This window comes from Canis lupus, chromosome 33 (genome assembly GCF_048164855.1).
Source record: "Canis lupus baileyi chromosome 33, mCanLup2.hap1, whole genome shotgun sequence".
NCBI lineage: Eukaryota > Metazoa > Chordata > Mammalia > Carnivora > Canidae > Canis > Canis lupus.
Genome location: NC_132870.1, coordinates 32,982,797 through 33,001,857, shown reverse-complemented (window position 1 = coordinate 33,001,857; position 19,061 = coordinate 32,982,797). Strand labels below are relative to the sequence as shown.

At 36.0% G+C, this 19,061-nt stretch overlaps 1 protein-coding gene across 17 annotated transcripts in view; it reads right to left on the bottom strand.

Annotated features, from left to right (window-relative positions):
- The window catches only part of ANK2 (ankyrin 2), a 336,881-nt gene that overhangs the window by 231,985 nt on the left and 85,835 nt on the right, over positions 1-19,061 (bottom strand). The window lies entirely within an intron of this gene.

Sequence of the window (19,061 nt, the reverse complement as noted above, 5' to 3'; positions counted from 1 at the left end):
ATGAGAGCAGCCAACTCTACACATGGACTTAAGTTCCTGCTGAGTAAAATATCTCTACATAGAGAATTTTTGCATTACTCAGTGAATGCCTTTGAATCCTTTGACATTCCCCCTCTGTTTCTACTCACACAGAACACCAAATCTGCTAATGATCTCGCTTTACTAGCACAATAGGCAGAAGTTATTTGCGTAATTGTTTAAACCAAGAGGCATCCACTCAGCTTACATACATCATCTTTTTCATGATCATTTACAGAAAACAACTGGCCATCCTTTCAGCATTTAAAATTCATCAGAAACACATCCATCAAAATGGCTCATTTTACAATGGTAGGGATGTTCCGAATTTTACAAAGTATCTACACTTTTCCTTTATTCATGATCATGCCACAGTAGACCAAACATTTTGCCTTATTTATAGTTCTTTTCAATTTTTAATATTTTAAAAATGTTTCCCCCAGCTTTACAAGAAATAATTGAGAATGGCTTTCAAAAACATACATAGTATCTCTGAAACCATACTACAGATTTTTGAAAGTTGTTTCCCACTGAGATAAGCACAGCAAATGCACCATAGATTTATGAACCCAATTATGATAAACATCAAAACGTTTAGACTATTATTGAATAAATTTCATTTCCCCCATTAAAGTTTCCTCCAAAACTTTATGTATATAATATTTTACTATTAGTCCTATCCTTCCTCATTTGATATTTGCTTTCTCTTTTCATATCTTCAAAATAGGCTTGAAACTACTCAATGGCAGGATGAAGAGTTAGATTTTTGTATCACCTACCCACATTGTATATTAAGTATTAAATGTTAAAGAAATCTACTGAATTGAAAGCAACCACTTGGGGAAAAATTATATGAAAGATATTTAGAAATTAACTACAGTTTATTTGATAGAATAAAACTCATCTTTCCGACTTGCCATTTTTTAAACTAAAAATGCCAGTCATTATAATTATTTATTTAAATTAAAAACAGCATTCCTGGGCAGCCCCGGTGGCTCAGCGGTTTAGCGCCGCCTTCAGCCCAGGGCGCGATCCTGGAGTCTCGGGATGGAGTCCCACGTCGGGCTCCCTGCATGGAGCCTGCTTCTCCCTCTGCCTGTGTCTCTGCCTCTCTCTCTCTTCTCTCTCTCTCTCTCTCTCAATAAATAAGTAAAATCTTTAAAAACAAAAAAACAGTATTCTTGAAATAGTCTATCACTCTATATTGCTGTTCAAACCCTTACAAGCTCAAATCCAAGAATGGGATTTTGGGATGGTTGATTCTTATATCCCCATGCTGGGATATGTTTTTGTTTTGTTTTGTTTTGTTCTGTTTCATCGATCTTGTTTGAATAGCTCTTTATCCCATAATTTATTAACCTAGATTAGATTATTTACTAGAAAGATCCTTAACGTTACATTCCAATTTCTGAGAGGCACCATCAATATTCAGTGAAATCTTTTTTATCTTTCAGCTATAGGTGATGGCATATTTTAAAAGCTTTTTTTAATTTGACTGACCCACTAATATTATGATAAAAAGGGGGGCATGATTTCTCCATTCATGTGAAAGACAGGTGTAATCTAAACATTTTAAATGTTAAAGGATTAATGAGGATTAAGGAGTGCACTTGTGATGAACACCGGTGATGTATGAAAGTGCGGAATCACTATATTGCACACCTGAAACTAATATATACTGTAGGTTAACTAACTGGAATTTAAATAAAAACAGAAAAAAACTAGGGAAAATATTAAAGGTTTAGGTAAAAGTGTTCATAAAAATCAAACTTTAATATTAGTAACAAGATCAGACTGGTAGCTGAGATGTACCAAGCAAACCTTTTGTGTTGCTCAAATTATTTTTATAAAGACTAAACTAGTGATTTATCATAACATGGTCATTTCTCATCAAATGTTACACATACTTGAACGATATACCGTAGAAATTAAGTAAGCAATGTTGTATAATAATGAGTTTGCAAACTCTTCCAAAAAGATGTGTTTTACAATTTTCCTATCTTCTGTCTAAAGTTCTTCACGCTTTTAGTGCCGCACAAAGTCTTATAACAGATGCTTCATCTTGGGTATACATCAACTATTTTATTCAGAATGTAAGCCAAGATTTTACTAGCTGTTAAAAGAGGTACACTTTTCTCTGTCTCCTGGAATCAGTTAGTTGACTATTTTTAAAACATAAAAATTTAATATTCAACAATCTTTTTTTTAAAAGATTTAATTTATTTATTCATGAGAGACACAGAGAGAGGCAGAGACTCAGGCAGAGGGAGAAGTAGGCTCCATGCAGGGAGCCCAATGTGGGACTCAATCCCGGGTCTCCAGGATCAGGCCCTGGGCTGAAGGTGGCGCTAAACCGCTGAGCCACCCAGGCTGCCCAATATTCAACAATCTTTTAACACAGAACCATGCAACTTAAAGCCTGGAAGCAAATCCTAAAAATTCTTTCTGGCTTCATTCCTTCATTCTAGAGTTGAGATGTGAATCCCCGCACTTACACATGTTAAAGGAATACTTACCTACTCCAGCTTAGGGAAAGATGTCCCTAGGTGCTCAATAAATAATTGTGCCATGCTCTAATAGCATGAATCGGTTCCTGGAATCTTTCTGTCTCATTAATACATTACCTATTCTACCGCTATGCCTTCAATTTTGCTTCTCCCTCAGCCAAGCTTGCATCCTTCTTTCTTCACCAGTCTCTGTTCATTGGCTCTTTCAAAGGTCACCTTAAAATTCACTTTCCCCTAAAAGTCTTAATTATACCCGTTAGTCCTTTAACTTGTTCTATCTTTTTGAATAAAGGTGGGACCACTATCAGCTATTTGCTCTTTTTACAGAATATGGCTTGCCTCTCACTGACCTTCTCACAGATGTAAAATACACACAGTAGTTTAAATGTTTGCTAAGTAAATGAATAAAAGGCAGCCATAGATCAGAATACAACTGATAACATCAATATTTAACTGCACTACACTGACCTTTTAACACATTAACATAACAAATTTAATACTTTTAAACATTTTTACACATGACAAATATTTAATTTCATTTCCACATTTACAAGAAACACTCTTATTAGTCTTTGAAAAAATATTTACATTGTTTGGAGTGAATTTTCCTGGAAAAGAATTTGTACTGCTTTGTTCCAAAAGAAAAAAAAATGTTTATAAAGTACACTGAGAACATAAACCAAAAAAGAAATATGTTGACAACACTTATACTCTTTTTAAATGACTATTACTTTTCTACCCTTCTCTCCTCTCTTCATCAGAGGGAAATCTCATTCTTTCTCTAATAGAAAAAAGTCCTACTTACTGAATACAGTAACATCCATGCTTTTTATCATTAGAGCTGCCCAAAATATGCTTCACGGTGGTACCAAAATCTCACGACTAAAGTTTAGTGCCTAAACAAGTATGGGCAAAAGAAAGGCAAATATACACTGCTAGTGCTCCTATGATTGCTAAAATTTCCTATTTTCTGGCAAAACAGATTTAAATTATCAATCTGGAAGATATAGCTGTGAAAACAGAACTTTCAATGAACAGCTTCATACGTGATCACTCCAGACTTTGCCAATTCTGCTTTCTGTATAATCAAAAAAAGGATGAGGACTTTGCAAAAAAAAAAGAGCATTACTTCAGAGGTTAAAATTTTGCTAGTTCTAGGGGCATCTGGGTGGCTCAGTTGGTTGAGCGTCCAACTCTTGGTTTTGGCTCAGGTCATGATCTCATGGGTCAAGATATTAAGCCCCTCATCGGCTCTGCACTCAGTGGGAAGTCTGCCTGAAAACTCTCTCTCCTGCCCCATCCCCCCCTCATGCATTTGCACACAGTCTCTCAAATAAATAAGTCTCTAAAAACAATATATTGCTAGTTCTATTTCCAAGTGGTTAACTAAGTCAGACTTGTCACGAAAGTATGGATGATATGATGACCTATATATCTAACGTTTTGCCAACTAGAAGGTAAGGTTAGCAAATACTGTGTAGTACTCATGCCTTAATAATGCACTCGTAGACTGTTAGGATCTCTGTGGACATGTGACAAGGGATATGCTTTCTGCCAGGGCAGAACAATGTCACCACTGTTTCTCAAAAATGCTTCAAAGTCATTAGGGCAAATTACTCAGAAAGCAAATATTTGCATGTTTGGCCACACTTAGAGCAGGATACTTGAATTTGGTGCATGATTTAGAATGTGAAATTCAAAGCCCCTATGATGTGACATATTTGCAATCTCCTCTTAAATTTCCAGGCAATTTTACTGTTATTATTTCATCTTTATTGCTGTGGTTCAAATCCATCAAAAGAGAAAAGCGATTAAGGACTGAGAACAAAGGCCAGCTTCTCAGTTGTAATCTTCCCAAAGTAGCTACTAAAGTCCCTATGACAGCAAAGCTGAAAACCATCCACTGCAGTTTTAAATTTCACCTTTTAAATAACAAGCAATGATTAGAGAACCATCAGGAAACTAACACCTTGGAGAAGAAATAACTATCAGTCCCTCCAATTTAATCTAAAGAGTTAGATCACAGCTCCTGCAGAGGAATGAAAAGGCCTCTCAGCTAAAAATAATCCCAGATTTTGGTTCTATCACTAATTTACCTGCATGGATTTGTGTAACCGTTATCAAATCTGGGCTTTAGTTCTCTCTTTTTTAAGATAAGGGGTTCAGACTAGATGATTGCTAGATCCCTTCCAGCTCTGAAGCTCTTTACTTCCACACAACAGCACTTGTTTACATTTGAACATATACCTCACAGGTGGTAGTTGAAGCTGACCATCCATTTAGTTGGCTAGCATGAGAAAAAAAAGAAAGAAAACAACAATATCTAACATCCCGGGTCCCTGGTTCTATGAGCTGACTGCGTTCAGTGGCTATTCCATGGGACACTCACACAATTTCACTCTGTCGGTATCTAGGGGTTCTTTTCCAAAGTGAAGACCCTTTTGCTCTTGCTCCTTTCCTGAATATTAGCCCCATTGAAAAACTGAAACATTTTGGAAAGCTCACTCTGCCAGCTTTCTATATCTCACAACTGTAAAACAACTTTCACCTGGAAATGGCCTCAGTCTTCGAATCTGATGTTGTAAGACAGGTTTATAGGATTTTGTAGGACAAGTTTTTGCAAATCAACTGCATAAAATAGTAGGGATTTTAGTCTCCCTATTTCAATTAACTTGTTCTTAAAGGGCAAGTGTTACCATATTAATAATATTGAAGAACACATTTTGCCAGGAGTCTTTAAAATGGAAAATCTGAAAGAACATTTCATTCAGAATCATGGAATTTAATTTTTTTTCTGTCTTGCAAGTTAAAGGGTTATTCAAGGATATATACCACAAAAATGAAAAAAGCAAATCTCTTAATCTCTTAATCTAAACTATCATTACAGCACAAACTGTCCTAATATGATAGAGTTAGCACTTTGTGCTAACAAAGTGCTTTTTTTTGCAGTTCATCATTAATATGTATAATTTATGTTACCTTTGCCAAATTTAGAAAACTGTTTAGATTATAAATCACCTCCCCTACAAGCTTTTCCTTTTTTTAAAAAACCATGCTACCCATAATTGAAAACTGATTGTTTTGGTTAAATATATTTATCTGATTAAACTAATATTTCATTACTCCTATTGTGTGCAGAATTCTCCATGCCCAATCACGGGAAACCAGGGACAAATTCTTCTAACTTTGGGAATCACTGACCTGTGGAGGAAAGAAAAAACTAGAACATTTGGTGCAACAGAGACAGCACATTATTTTCTCCTATGTTTGGACACATTCAATATAATTTCTTTAGCTAAAAGTTAAACATGTAATGATTTTCACCAGTTGGGTCTGTTATATAATTGATCAATCAGGAAAACTGTTGCATAATTTATAGATCTACAACAGAGTCTCTATATTAACATGTGGCATAACTTTTTTGAGGTCAGTATAAATGAGTTTTGCTGTTTATGTTGTGCACAAATTAATCAAAATAGATATTGTCAAGCTATTTATGTGCCCACAAACATCAATTTACCAATTTAATTTTACATTCCTCCCAGCGATTATTTTCATTCCAGATTGCTGCCTCTTGGCTCCTGGTATATAAAGGAGGACATTCTTTAATAAACAGTGCTAACCACTTGAGAAGTTTTCTAAAGGCTACTCCATACAATGCCCTGCACAAAGTGGGCACTCAATAAATGTCGTTGTTGACATTAAAGACACTATGAGGAAAGAAGTCTAGGGTGTGAAAGAGCCTTGTGACTTGTTCAACGCAGTCATATTGGACTGCATTTTGAAACACAACATGAAGAAAACAATTTAGCCACTGTCCACTCCTACTTTTTCTGAAGAAAAATACGTATCCACAGAATACTCAGAAAACGGTTAACTACTACAACAGGGACTCCCCAAAAGCTTTATTTGTAGAAAAAGTCAAGGATGAAAATAAAAAAGCGGGAAGCTCCATTGCAATCTGACTTTAAGAGTTACTTTCTAAAACCTAAGTCAGTATTTTAATTTACTGACATTTCTTGTAAATTTCCATCTGTAAATTAGGGAGAGTGGAGAGAGGTAATCTGAAAAGGACGCTGTTAAGGAGATATTAAGATGAGTAATGGTGCACAGCACAACTGTTGATCATTTAATGGGGTAAAGTCCAGTGCCCAAAGGAGCAATGTTCTTACAGGATGTAACTCTTCACAATAAGCTGACCAGTTATGCTCTATAGGATGCATGACACAGTTGACTAGACTTATCTATCAAAATGGTTTCTCACATGCCATGGTAGTTAGACACCATGCTTGATCATTAGGACAAGATAAATAGGAGTGTTGTCCTAATGAGAATTCATAATCAACCTCTCCAAATAATGTCTTAAGCATATAAGAAACTCCACCACTAAACTCAAATAAATTATCCATGACCGAGATTAACAAATAAAAATTCATTTATCCTTTCCATAAGAATATTGTCAAATCTTATTTCACTAAGTATATGGACAGTTTTGCTTTGATGATTCACAGGCATCAATATAAAGTTTCATACATTTATATTCATAGTTTGTACATTCACCCTAAAGGTTCTAGAAAAATAGCAACTTTTCAAGAGCTTTTGGGTTATGACATACAATATGAAGGCTTAAATGTTTTGATATATTTGTCATTACTGAAAAAAAAAGTCTTCAGTTTAAAACAGAGCCCAGTTCAGTGTAATCATATACTCAAATATTGTAATCTTTTGGTCTCAAAGAATTTTAAAATAATAATTTCTCGAAACAAATGCACACGTACACATCCACACACACATGCATACACATGTCATTTGAAATGAAATAGGAGACAGACATTTAAAATACACTGCCAGGGATCCCTGGGTGGCGCAGCGGTTTGGCGCCTGCCTTTGGCCCAGGGCGTGATCCTGGAGACCCGGGATCGAATCCCATGTCGGGCTCCCGGTGCATGGAGCCTGCTTCTCCCTCTGCCTATGTCTCTGCCTCTCTCTCTGTGTGACTATCATAAATAAATTAAAATTTAAAAAATAAATAAATAAAAAATAAAATAAAATACACTGCCAGGTGGGGTTGCCTGGGTGGCTCAGTCCATTAAGCATTGGCTCTTGGTTTCCACTCAGGTCATGATCCCAGGGTCATAGGAGTCCCATGTCAGGCTCCAGGCTTAGCATGGAGTCAACTTGAGGTTCTCTCTCTCTCCCTTTCCTTCCCTCTCCCATTTTCTCCCCCTCTGACCCATGCACCCCCTCCCTGCTCGAATGCACACACCTCTATCTCTATCAAACAAATCTAAAAATCTCTTAAAAATTAATTAATTAATTAAATACAACTGCCAAGCTTTGATCAATAGAACAAATTCAAGTTCAAACTAAATTTCTAATACTGGTTCAAACTGGAGAAGACATAAGCATTATCAAAATTACCAATTAAACCTGATTTATTATGAGGTTGGTAACTGTTTCCTTGTACTACATAAAATGTTAAATTAAGACGTTTCTGTGATTGTAAAATACAGTATTATTAGGTTTTTTTTAAAGGGGCGCCTGGGTGGCTCAGGTGGTTAAGCATCTTCCTTTGGCTCAGGTCATGATTCCAGGGTCCTGGGATCAAGCCCCGCATCAGCTCCCTGCTCAGAGGGGAGTCTGCTTCTCCCTCTCCCTCTGCCCATCCCCCCACCACCTTGTTCATGCTTGCTCTGTCACTCTCTCAAATAAATAAATAAAATCTTTTAAAAATAATAATAAAAAATAAATAAAAACTACATGTTGAGTGTGCATTTAATCAAGAACTCAATTAACTACAATTATAGAATGATAGACTAAATTCATTTCAAAGGCTGAGAAAACTTAAGAGCACCAAAAATAATCTGAATTTCATTGTCCAATTGATACTTTATTTGGGTTCCATTTCAAGATCTCTCTAGAGAAAATTTGTTCTATGCATCTTAAAGTATAAATAACTGTTTATAATCCTTTACCTATTATTCATACTGGAATAAACATCCTGATTATACATCATTTGTTCCCCCTGGATAATGGGAAATTTTTTGGTAAAGTTTTTAATTATGTCCTACTTTTTTTGGAAGATGGAATAATTTTACAGGCATCAAAAACCCTCCAAATACAAAAATTAAAATATTATAAAATCAATATCATTAATGCAATTCTTCTAAAATTGTATCATTGTGGTCTTATGTCTGCTGAGCTACAATGTTATTGCCCATATGTTGTAAAGAATGAATTCCTGGCAGAGCACTGCCAGCTGCCACTTTTAACTCTAGTATTCCAATCTATATAATAATGAGCTACAGTAAATAGACTCTTATGCTATTTGTATGCATTAAATCATTAGGGTCATAAGTTTATAAATCATGCTATGAAGTCAGAATATGATTTACTTTCTCTGCAGAACGATAAGAAAGAATTAAAGAAGGAGAAGGAAGGTAGGAGAAAGAAAGATTGTAAATATGATACAAAAATACAGATCTATCTCTAAAACTTAAGAAGGGCTTTTTCTTTAAGAGTAGTATTTTTATAATAACGTTTATCTTTTTTACTAGTTCTTTAGAGCTAGTATTTAAATATTCTCAGGGCTTTCCTTGGTCAATAAAGAATCTCTCCCCTAAGCCAGTGTTCTCCTTAAACCTGCTCTTGGCCCTGCCTTCTCTGGCTCAACTGACCAGCACCCCTATACTCTTTGCTGCTTAAGTTGGAAATGTTAATGTTTTTGACATTCCCTTTTCTATACATCTAGGCCTGAAGAATCTGCATTTTTTTTCCCCATCCCATAGCCACTATTTTAGGTCAGGAATTCATCATTTCCTGACTGAATTACTGTAACTGTCTCCTAAATAGTTTCCTGCTTCTAGCCTTGCTCTATTCCAATCCATTCCCCCACGCAATAACCAGAGCGAGCTTTCCAAAGCTCAAATCTATTCAGGACACATCCTATAATCTCCATGAAAAAAGGCAAAACCTTTAATGTGCTATAGAGTCGTCATCTGGTCCTCCTCCTCCATTTCATCTTTGCCTTTTCTCTCATAATTTCTTCTGGACTTTTATAAACCACGAATCCTCCATCTGGATCACCTCCCTCCCTCTCTCTATATTTACAAGACTTCTTTTGGAATCCTTCCTGGCCAACAAAATTAAGGGCCAATTGTAAGTATAGAGCCAACACAGTGATTGCTACCCTGCACTGTAATCCTCTTTTTACATGCTTGTCTTCTTCACTAGACTATGAGCTCATGATGGACAAACATTATATTTTATTTGTTCCTAGAACTTCTGACAATGCCTCTAATATAGCAGACACTCATAATTGATTACTGAGTAAATAAACAAAAAAATCTTGCTTATGCATTTAAAATATGATTGGTTTTCACAAACATTTATTTCATTCATCCCATAAATATTTGTTCAGCACTCTACGCCAGGCCAGAACATGTCACTTAAATAAAAAGAGGCAAGTGGGCAATATTTCTGATGTACACATAAATTCTTCAATAAATCTCTGGGAATGACAATCTGCAGCAATCTATTCAATTACCAGTAAATGCTCCTTTGTTTGCTCATATTACTATTTTGTCAACACTTGTTATCTTTTCAGATGTTTGATTTTGTCATGAAGCAGACTACTCACTGACCCTACTCAAAAGCATATTATTGCAAATGGCCACAAGAGCAACAGTGACCACAAGCCAAAAGATGGTTTACTAAGTAAGGATAAGACTAATGATCACAGTAGTATATATTGTGGATATTTCGGCCATACCTAATACCTATGGAGAGTAATCAGTGCTAATGCCAGAGAAATACCCCTATAATTCACTAGAGGTCCAATAGATTACTCTTACAGACAGTCTACACACACACACACACACACACACACCCCTCCATTACTGGTTTGGCCATCATGGGCCTCTAGGGTATTATGTGTGATGGGAACCTCTTTTCATTCCATTTTTTACAAATATAGAGCTGCTCTGTGTTCTTTCATGATTGGCTCCCATTTTTACTAGTGATGATGGATCATCCATAGATCCCCGTCCTTACTGTCACATCTTTTTTTTTTTTAATTTTTTATTGGTGTTCAATTTACTAACATACAGAATAACCCCCAGTGCCCGTCACCCATTCATTCCCACCCCCCGCCCTCCTCCCCTTCTACCACCTAGTTCGTTTCCCAGAGTTAGCAGTCTTTACGTTCTGTCCCCCTTTCTGATATTTCCCACACATTTCTTCTCCCTTCCCTTATATTCCCTTTCACTATTATTTATATTCCCCAAATGAATGAGAACATATAATGTTTGTCCTTCACTGACTGACTTACTTCACTCAGCATAATACCCTCCAGTTCCATCCTCGTTGAAGCAAATGGTGGGTATTTGTCATTTCTAATAGCTGAGTAATATTCCATTGTATACATAGACCACATCTTCTTTATCCATTCATCTTTCGTTGGACACCGAGGCTCCTTCCACAGTTTGGCTATCGTGGCCATTGCTGCTATAAACATCGGGGTGCAGGTGTCCCGGCGTTTCACTGCATCTGTATCTTTGGGGTAAATCCCCAATAGTGCAATTGCTGGGTCGTAGGGCAGGTCTATTTTTTAACTCTTTGAGGAACCTCCACACAGTTTTCCAGAGTGGCTGCACCAGTTCACATTCCCACCAACAGTGTAAGAGGGTTCCCTTTTCTCCGCATCCCCTCCAACATTTAAAGATTTTATTTATTTATGAGAGAGAGAGAGAGAGGAGGCAAAGGCAGGGAGAAGCAGGCTCCCCATGGAGCTGGGAGCCTGATGCGGAGCTTGATCCCAGGACCCTGGCAGACATGTAACCGACTGAGCCACCCAAGTGCCCCATTACTGTCTATCTAATCCTCTTTACAGTCCTCACTTTCTTTTGGCCATGACCTTCTCTGACATTGCTTCTTATCTAAAATGCTCAATTATTTCTCCTTCTCTCCACTATTTTTATTTCTTCATATATACCTTTACTTCTAACATATTTTACTTTCAATGCAAAACACCTTTTGTAGACAACCACCAATAATCTAGCAAATTCATAAATGCAAGAATACCTCACAGTTATCATCCTATGGCAAGTAGTCATAGAAAAGACATGCATTTCCTGGGTTTTTTTTTTTCCATGATAAACAACCAATCAAAGTGCTCAAGTGGAACTCCCCAATCTTTGCCACTATTAGATATCAGTAATTCAGATATATGTTAACTGCAGTAAAGGTGCATCTTGAAGAAAGAAGCACCATAAAAATTCAAAGTCTTGGCTTCTTTTATGACAACCTAATGTTTAAAATTAGTGTTTCCAATTTTTACCTCCCCATGACAATATCATTTATTTCTGACTTCATATTTTGATAACTCATTAAACTATATGGCAAAGGTCTAGTCAAGTTTTGCCAAATTTTATTACACACATAGGTCACATTATATTTGATCAAGAAGTATGTCATGACAATTTAATTTTATACTAAATTCTTTCTAAAAAAGAATCATCAATAAGAGTAAACGCAGTTTCCATTAACCACTGACATTTTAAAATGTCAGTTTTACTGAAATATTTTGTTTCTATTTTGGTAACATTCAATTTTAGCTGCTTTGTTTTATAACCTGATATAGTTCAGTTATTATTATCCCACACTAACATAAGGAAAGAAGGATCTTTCTGTGTTATAAAGGCATCATACAAACCCTTGGTCTCATGGTCCCACAGAGTGTAAATGGCATTTCAAGACTTTTATGCGCTACCTTTTTGTGTCTGTAGCCAGCAGTACCCCAGTAGCCTTCCTTTTCCACTTTGTTATGCATTTATGTCCTTGGGGTCTGTCTGTGGTTTCAGTGAAAAAATTGACTTTCAGGAAATTTTAGTGCTTCTATCTTTATTTTGATAAACTAACTTTATATTAATCATTTGAATTTTGGGTCTGTGAAACCTACTTCATCTGTCCCCCATTCTTATAAGAGATTCCTGTTGAAGACCTCTAGGACTTAGAAATCTTCTTTGATACTATTCCAATCGTCAGTGATGCAGGTAGTACAGATGGTTTGATCACTTGATAATTCAACCATTGCGTCTTCCCATAATCTTATTATTGGAGACCCTGTCACCGTGTAAACCACATTAAAACTCTTAAGAGGCTCCCCCTATCCTGTTTGCTTTGTTCCTTGAAATGTTAGAAATATTTTTGTGTATCATTTGATCCCATGCCTGGCATACTCTGCTGGCCCCAGTGTCTGCAGTTAGACCTATACTAAACCCAGATCCCAAATGCCTTCATGGACTGTGTCTGGTAGAGACAGTACCACCATATATCAGGTTATACTTGCAAAGTACAAAGTTGCTCTGTGGAATGATCCTACACTTTAAATTACAATACTTTTTAACTTATGAAATTTGTTTTCAATTTCACATATTTCAGAAAAGGATCCTTCCCTTTGTTAAACCTTATTAAAATGTTCATTCCCTGAAGTACATTTGAAGTACCTACTATAGTAAAAGTGAAACACCATAACTTCAATATATTGAAAATTCAGAGGAAAAAAAAGTAAAGAGAGATATTATCAAAATACATATAAAAATAAAATTTTGAGAAATATAGATATATATGTATATACATGCATGCATACATATATACATACACATCATACCTTAAGAACAGAATTCCAAGCATGGCTTTTCTCAAGTCAGAACCTACTTTGGATAGCTCAGTCATTAGGCATCTGCCTTCAGCTCAGATCATGATCCTGGGGTCCTGGGATTGAGTGCCACATTGGGCTCTGCTCTACGGGGAACCTACTTCTTCCTCTCCCTCTGCTTGCCACTCACCCTGCTTTGCTCTCTCTCTCTTTCTCTCTCTCTGTCAAATAAATAAAATAAAATCTTTAAAGAAAAGAACCTACTTTGAGATGAGCTAATTAGAAAAACAACAATCCTCTAATGGAGTGGTATTAGAGTTTATGGTCTGATAGTTGTGATATCTCAGAATAGTATTCTATTTTTTCTTTTATATGGTAGAGACATTTTCCTAGTCAACTTTACTACCCTGTGAGGTCAAATTCTTGACCTATTTACTCCATGGTATTAAATGATAATCGAGCTCAAAAAGGAAAGAGAAGGGGAAAAAAAAAGAAAAAGCCTTTGAACCTTTAAAGCTTTTGTCTATACATTTCACTCTTATATCTTGCCCGGATGTGTTTTTATCCCTGAATCATCCATGAAAATCTGTGTGGTTTCACACAGAGAAAAACTACTTCTTCAGTAAATGTGGAATCACAAAGATTCCATTTAACTCCACTATGCTTTGGTGTGCAGGAATGTTAGAAGGTTTTAAACTTAGTTACAATATACTGCTTGTTGGAACAGAAGTTTGTCTTTGGTGCTCTGTTCTACAGGTTTCTCTCCACTGGAGAGTCTGCAAAATACTCTGACATGGAACAATCATGTAACCAGTCTTTAAAGTCTAAATGAACATCATACTTCAATGCCTTGCTTTTTATTCCTTTTGCATTGCAAGAATGGACATGCCTTTTAGCGGCTTTCAAAAGGAAGAAACCTCCATATGTCAGAGGAAGGATTCTTCAAAGGTTTTATAGATCAATGGAACACTGATCCATATGAGAAAGAATAGAATCTAGATGTCAGCAATGTGACCTACATCTACATAACCTGTATATGTGAGTCCCTGGCATATAGACACCTCATCACAGGAGCTTGAGCGACATCCATCCAAACAAAGCAGAAGGAGAACAAGGACAGTTACTGAGTTGAACCTGCTTTAGGGCACCTACATAGGCCACTAATACGTACTGAGTGTGAACAAGAATCAAGGCTAGGGAAAAAACCATGCAATAAGAGTGATGAGAGGATGTTGCCAGCCTGATGTAGTAGCCTTCACATACTCCAGAGGAATATTTCAAGTCCTACAAAGATGAGAAAACTTGTATTGAAAATAGTAAAATTCATAGTATATAAAACTAGTAATTAAAGGGTTTTTTAGAGTCTTTAAACATTAGTGTCACTTTTACATGCAAACATAGTGAATTAACATTTAAATATTACTGGTACAGGGATGCCTGGGTGGCTCAGAGGTTGAGTGACTGCCTTGGGCTCAGGGTGTGATCTTGGGTCCAGGGATCGAGTCCTGCATAGGACTCCCTGTGAGGAGCCTGCTTCACCCTCTGTCTATGTCTCTGCCCCTGTGTCTCTCGTGAATAAATAAATAAGTAAATACTTAAAATAAATAAATAAATAAATAAATAAATAAATAAATAAATAAATAAATAAATAAAATATTACTGGTACAAAGAAAGATAAAATATATTTGTCCAGAAAATTCTTTTGTCCTATCTTTTGTAATGTCTTGAATTTCCTTGTTAATATATGTAAATGAGAATAGCTGATCACAAGAAATTAAAAGCTCTAGTTATGTCATTCTTTAACAAGTGTTTATGCTTGGTATCGTCTACAAGATGCCCAAACAGCCTTTGCTTTCTAGGTTTTTTTTTAAATAATTTTTTTTTTAATTTTTTATTTATTTATTCATGATAGGCACACAGTGAGAGAGAGAGAGGCAGAGACACAGGCAGAGGGAGAAGCAGGCTCCATGCACCGGGAGCCCGATGTGGGATTCGATCCCGGGTCTCCAGGATCGCGCCCTGGGCCAAAGGCAGGCGCTAAACCGCTGCGCCACCCAGGGATCCCTGCTTTCTAGGTTTGATTCAGAAGACTAACCTGTGACAAATTTGAGTTTAAGACACAAAAACAGTAATTTGCAGTAGGGTATTTACTGTGTCTAAGGTGATGTGATATGATAGAGGAAGAAAATCAGTGGTCATTATGGTCGCAGCAAGCTGGTCAAATACCATGACACAAGGGCATTAAGCTGTTCTAGGCAGGATATTGTTCTCATTTTGTGTATTACAACTTCAAAGTGCATGGCTTAGAAAAAGAACCTAAAGTTCCCCTGGGTAAACATGTTTAGGTATCACTATAACATACAGTACGTTACAAAGAGAACATGCATGTTATGTTAATGTAAGTACTTGTGTAGTCTTCGATCAATAGTCAAGTGTCCTTATAGCATTTAAAATATATGCTTAATTTACAATGTCATTATACACTTGATTATAACCAAGAACTTAGTGTCAAGAAGGAACCAACATTACATACCTAAATATTTTACCAAGCTAGATTAAGATAGGCAAGTGAATTACTAAAGCAGAGAAAACAGAAGGAAAAATTTTATTGAGTTTGGCCATTAGGTAGCAAAGTTAATTAAAATGAGAAATGAAGTGCACTTTTCAGAGAGACCAGGGAGTGATACATTAGCTGTGAGAATATTATCTGTATATGGAGAACAGCTCCCTGCTCATGAAAATTATTAGAGAATCAAGTATGGTAAATAAAAGAGAAAGTTAATTCTCATGGCTAGAGTGAAAAGGGTAACTCAGTCATACATTATCCCCACTGCAACAGAAGCAGTGTATTACACAGGTTCCTGTACAGACTCATGGTATAGCTTAATTCCAAGAAAGCAGCAAAGAGAGCAAAGGAAACAGTCGACAAAACCGAAAGACAACCTACAGAATGGGAGAAGATATTTGCAAATGAAAGGTCAAAGAACTAATATCCAGAATCTATAAAGAATTTATCAAACTCAACACCCAAAGAACAAATAATCCAATCAAGAAATGGGCAGAAGACATGAACAGACTTTTCTCCAAAGAAGACATACATACAGCCGACAGACACGTGAAAAAATGTATAGACAAAAGCTTTAAACGTTCAAAGGCTTTTTCTTTTTTTTTTTCCTTCTCTTTCCTTTTTGAGCTCAATTATCATTTAATACCATGGAGTAAATAGGTCAAGGATTTGACCTCACAGGGTAGTAAAGTTGACTAGAAAAATGTCTCATTTGGCATCAGAGAAATACAAATCAAAACCACAATGAGATTACCACCTTACATCAGTCACAATGGCTAAAATGAACAAATCAGGAAATGACAAGTGTTGGTGAGGATGCAGAGAAAGGGAAACTCTCTTACACTGTTGGTGGGAATGCAAGCTGGTGCGGCCACTCTGGAAAACAGTATGGAGGTTCCTCAAAAAGTTGAAAATTGAGCTACCCTATGACCTAGCAATTGCACTACTGGGTATTTACCCCACAGATACAAATGGAGTGATCCAAAGGGGCACCTGGACCCCAATGTTTATAGCAACAGTGTTCACAATAGCCAAACTATGGAAAGAGCCCAGATGTCCACTGACAGATGAATGGATAAAGAAGATGTGGTAGGGATCCCTGGGTGGCGCAGCGGTTTGGCGCCTGCCTTTGGCCCAGGGCGCGATCCTGGAGACCCGGGATCGAATCCCACGTCGGGCTCCCGGTGCATGGAGCCTGCTTCTCCCTCTGCCTATGTCTCCGCCTCTCTCTCTCTCTCTCTCTCTCTCTCTCTGTGACTATCATAAATAAATAAAAATTAAAAAAAAAACAAAAAAAAAAAACCAAAACTAGCATTTTCATAAAAAAAAAAAAAAGAAGATGTGGTATATATATACAATGGACTGCTACTCAGCCAACAAAAAAGTGAATCCTTACCATTTGCAACTACGTGGATGGAATTAGAGGATATTATGCTAAGTAAAAGAAGTCAATCAGAGAAAGACAAGTATCATATGATCTCATTCATATGTGGAATTTAAGACACAAAACAGGGTATCATAGGGGAAGACAGGAAAAAATAAAACAAGATGAACTCAGAGAGGGAGACAAACCATAAGAGACTCTTAGTCATAGGAAACAAACCGAGGGTCACTAGAGAGGAGGGAGGTGAGGGGACAGGGTAACTGGGTGATGAACATTTAGGAGGGCACACAAGACTGATGAATCACTGACCTCAACCTCTGAAACCAATATTATACTATATGTTAATTAATTTAATTTAAATAAAAAAATTTAAAAGCAAGAAGTAAGACAATTATTCAAGTAATTCCAACTAAGTAAAATGAAATCTTCCACACCAGTAGGAAGATAAAAAAATGCTAAACAAATGTTAGCTATCAATGTAATGTTATATATTAAATATTATTTATCACCAGCAAATAACTAAATATACTTCCACCCATTTCTGTAAAAAACTCCTATCTTTCAAATAACCATTTTACTAAAAAAGAATTCAGTAATAAAATGGAAAAATAAGTAAAGCACTGCATCAGTGTCAACATCATCTATGTCAAGGGTGAAGGCAGGGGTTTCATAAAGACCAAATTCAAATATTTGGAAAAAATTATCACAAACAAAATACTGTTCTGATAATTTTGGTTATATCCTTCAATATACTATACAAAAGTTCTTTACATGTTCCATTTCCTAAAAGAGCAATTTATGTAAAACCCTGCAGAAATACATTTTTTTAAAAACCCAAAATAATTCTGGTTTGCATTTATGATTTCATTATGTCTTTAAAATAAATCATTAAAAATATCGTAACAATCTCTTTTTCTGAACGTGTCTGGGAGTTAAAGAGAGAACAAAAGCTATTCTAAACTAGGTGATTGTGGCTCTTAAACTTTTCTTTCTGTGATGACTGAGACACCATCATTAAGTTTTACTGAATTCTGTAGTTAAAAACAATTCACTAATAGAACTTTTGGTAATCTGAACTATCAAATAGACTAGATTGCTGACCTTTGTATCAATTACAGTTTACATGATTTCTTCCAGATGTGTTAAGTGGACTACTAGAAGAAGAAGCTTTTCCTTCTCCCTACTTATTTATTCATTTATTCAATGATTTATTTCTGTTAGTAAGAATTCATAGGTATTCATTTTATTCTATGAGTTATAATTTCTTACTTCCATTATTATTTTGTTGCTCAAATTTCTCTCTAGTAGGTCGTTGGGAGCGCCTTCCAGTTGACATGCCCCATTCATTTCCTGAATACTTCCTTACTTGAATTGGCCATTTCCCCAAGAAGTTTCTGGTTCTTCCCATTGGAAAATGGTATTTAGAAAAAATCTGGATGACATGTTCTCATCACTATTGAGGTATCATTGCTGCCAGACCCTCCCCATGGACAGAGCTAGGAAACATGCGTATGTACAGACAAATATAACACACATCTCTATACATTTCATTCATATATATATATATATATATACACACACACACACATATATTAGAAGAAATAAGTTAATACTGATGCTTTGATGGACATTTTAATGCTTTGGTAAGTATATTTCCTTACATAAAAAGTGGGGAAGCCTAGGAATATAATAATGAATAATATCATTTTGCATAGTGATTTCAAAAATATTGTTTCATTTTAGTCCTTACAATTACTCTGTGATATATATATTCTTAATTATTAGAGTTAATTATTATTAACCCAGATTGACAAAAAAGAAAACCAATTTGAGGATCAGAACACCAAAATGTGGTAGAGCTGAGCAGTGTATTCTGACTCTACATTTCATACTTCTTCCACTATACCAAACCAGAATGATAACATTTTT